At 42.5% G+C, this 3,651-nt stretch overlaps 1 non-coding gene across 1 annotated transcript; it reads right to left on the bottom strand.

The window, feature by feature from the left end:
* Positions 1-697: 697 nt before the first annotated feature.
* On the bottom strand, positions 698-801 carry LOC112752136 (small nucleolar RNA R71). Its single transcript, XR_003176579.1, has one exon. It is a non-coding gene; the product is annotated as a small nucleolar RNA R71 (small nucleolar RNA).
* Positions 802-3,651: the final 2,850 nt, after the last annotated feature.

A 3,651-nucleotide genomic window follows, 5' to 3' on the forward strand; every position in this document is an offset into this window, starting at 1 on the left:
CAACTAACTCACTGACTCACTAACTGTTTGAATTAATTCCTCAATTGCTTTAACCATACTCTTCCATTAACCAAGAGTATTTCACTTGTTGTTGCCTGTGCTGTGTTCTTGTATGACAGGTAGGAGAGGAGAGACATCAACTCCTCCATATACCGAACCAGAGAGGACCCTTCATAGACTTAGAAGGGAAGCAAGAGGGAAGAGAGTACTGGGAGAAGAAGAATCTGAAGGAGAATCTGAGGACAATTTTGAGGAAGCTCTAGATATCAACATGGATAGAGAAGTTCACAACCATGAGAGAGCTGATGGAAACAATGCCATTCCTGAGAGGAGGGTTCTTAGTTCATACATAAACCCAACCTCTGGGAATTGTGGTAGCAGCATTCAGAAACCACCCATTCAGGCCAACAATTTTGAGCTCAAACCACAGCTAATATCACTTGTGGAGAATCATTGTTCATTTGGTGGGAGTGCTAATGAAGATCCCAACCAACATCTCACAAAATTCCTGAGAATTTGTGACACTGTGAAGTCCAATGGAGTCCAGGAAGATGCCTATAAACTGCTTTTGTTCCCATTTTCACTTAGGGACAAAGCAGCTAAGTGGCTGGAATCATTTCCAAGGGGAAGTCTAACAACATGGGATGAGGTGGAAAGCAAGTTTCTGGCACGTTTCTACCCCCCACAAAAGGTCAATAGGCTTCGATCTGAGGTTCAGACTTTTAGACAACAAGATGGTGAAACTCTCTACGAGGCATGGGAGAGATTCAAGGATTTGACAAGGAAATGCCCACCGGACATGTTCCATGACTGGGTGCAATTGCATATTTTCTATGATGGACTCTCTTATGAATCAAGGAAGGCTGTAGACCATTCATCAGGAGGTTCATTGAACAGGAAAAAGACTGTGGAGGAAGCCATTGAAGTGATTGAAACAGTGGCTGAGAATGAGTACTACTATGCATCAGAAAGGCACAACACTAAGGGAGTCATGGAGCTAAACCATGTTGATACAATTCTAGCCCAAAACAAGGTGTTTGCCAAGCAACTAGCAGAGCTTACCAGGCAATTAGAAACAAAGCAAGTGGCTGCAATACACACACAAGATCAAGGGGAAGTAAGCATTGAAGGAGGTGATTGGGAAGAGGCCAACTATGTGGGAAACCAACAAAGGCAATCATATGATCCACATTCCAACACTTACAATCCAGGATGGAAAAATCACCCAAACTTTGGGTGGGGGAACCAACAAACCCAACCACAAAACCACAAACCTTACAACCACAACCAACATAACAATTCCACATACCAAAACTCCAACCAAAGATCATACCAAGCCACACAAAACACTTACCCCCAACCACCATATCATGGCCAAAATAACCAACCTACCCAACCTAATCCGAACCAGCAATTTCAAGATCAATTAAACCGGATAGAAGGAATGCTTGCAACCATGAGTCAAGACATAACCGAATTGAAAGCTTTTAAGGAAGAAGTAAACTCTAACCTGCAAAACCAAGGAGCTGCCATCCAGAAGCTAGAAAATCAAATTGTGTATTTGTCTAAGCAAACCCCTGGGACAAGCGCTTCTCATGCTGCCAAGGCTATTGCAAGGGAAGAATGTAAAGCCATAACCCTCAGAAGTGGAAAGAATCTGAAGGAGATCTCAAAGGAAACCACAGAGGATGAAGCAAAGGAAAATGTGAAAGACAAAGAACAAGGACAATCTTTTACACTGTCTGCAACAAAAGAAAAAGAAAAAGAGGTCCTGAAGCCTTATACACCTAAAGCACCTTATCCTCAACGTTTGATGAAAAGTGAAAAAGATGGCCAATTCTCCAGGTTCTTGGAGATTTTCAAGAAGCTTCAAATCAACATTCCCTTTGCTGAGGCAATAGAGCAAATGCCACTATATGCAAAATTCTTAAAGGAATTGATGACCAAGAAGAGAAGCTGGAGAAATTAGGAAACTGTATTGTTAACTGAAGAATGCAGTGCCATCATTCAGCACAAATTGCCTCAGAAATTGAAGGATCCAGGCAGTTTCCAAATCCCCTGCATCATAGGAGAAGTCATGGTGGAGAAGGCCTTGTGTGACTTAGGGGCCAGTATCAATTTGATGTCTCTAACAATGATGAGAAGAATGAAGATTGAGGAAGCCAAACCAACAAGAATGGCCCTCCAATTGGCAGATCGAACTTTTAAATTCCCTCATGGGATAGTTGAGGATTTGTTGGTGAAGGTGGGAGATTTTATATTTCCTGCTGATTTTGTGGTGTTAGATATGGAGGAAGAAGCCAAAGCTTCAATAATTCTGGGAAGACCATTCCTGGCTACTGCTGGAGCCATCATAGATGTACAAAAGGGTGAACTCACTCTTAGACTACATGATGAGAAATTGGTGTTTAATGTATTCAAGGCAATGAGCTATCCATCAGAATCACTAAGGGAATGCATGAGGGTGGATGTAGTGGACATTGCAGTACAAGAAACCTTTGAGGAAACAACAAAGGAAGTGGCAGAGGAGGAGTTCACCAAGGACATAGAAGTTAGTGACATCAAGGCTGCTGAAACAACCATGCCAAACATGCCAGAGATAGTGAAAGAAGAGGAGGAAGCACCAAAACCTGAGCTCAAGGCACTGCCCCCTAATCTCAAGTATGCATACTTGGGTAGTGATGAGAGCTATCCTGTTATCATTAGCTCTGCCCTGAGCCAAGAACAGGAAGAAGAATTGATCAAGGTGCTACAAACTCATCAAGATGCCATAGGATGGACCCTAGCAGATTTGAAGGGGATAAGTTCATCCATATGCATGCATAAAATCTTGTTAGAAGAGGATGCTAGACCCTCCATTCAAGCTCAGAGAAGATTGAATCCCGTCATGAAAGAAGTGGTACAGAAGGAAGTTATGAAGTTATGGCAAGCAGGGGTAATCTACCCCATTTCTGATAGCCCATGGGTTAGTCCCATTCATGTAGTTCCCAAGAAAGGTGGGATAACTGTGGTGCCAAATGAGAAGAACGAACTCATACCCACAAGAACCGTCACTGGGTGGAGGATGTGCATAGACTACAGGAAGCTCAATGAAGCCACCAGAAAGGATCATTTCCCACTCCCATTCATGGATCAGATGCTTGAAAGGCTTGCCGGACATGCTTACTATTGTTTTTTAGATGGATATTCAGGCTACAACCAAATAGTGGTTGATCCTAAAGATCAAGAGAAAACATCATTTGTTTGTCCATATGGAGTTTTTGCTTATAGACGCATGCCCTTTGGATTGTGCAATGCACCTGCCACTTTCCAAAGATGCATGCTGTCCATCTTTTCGGACATGATTGAAAAATTTATTGAGGTCTTCATGGACGATTTTTCTGTGTTTGGAGATTCTTTTCCTAGCTGCCTACACCACCTTGCCTTGGTGCTTAAGAGATGCCAAGAGACTAACCTAGTATTAAACTGGGAAAAGTGTCATTTCATGGTCACAGAAGGAATAGTCCTTGGCCACAAAATCTCTAATAGAGGCATCGAGGTGGACAGAGCTAAGGTGGAACTCATTGAAAAATTACCTCCACCAAGTAATGTCAAAGCAGTTAGGAGTTTTTTGGGACACGCTGGTTTTTACAGAAGGTTTATTAGAGACTT

The sequence above is a fragment of the Arachis hypogaea genome, chromosome 15 (assembly GCF_003086295.3).
Source record: "Arachis hypogaea cultivar Tifrunner chromosome 15, arahy.Tifrunner.gnm2.J5K5, whole genome shotgun sequence".
Taxonomy (NCBI): domain Eukaryota; kingdom Viridiplantae; phylum Streptophyta; class Magnoliopsida; order Fabales; family Fabaceae; genus Arachis; species Arachis hypogaea.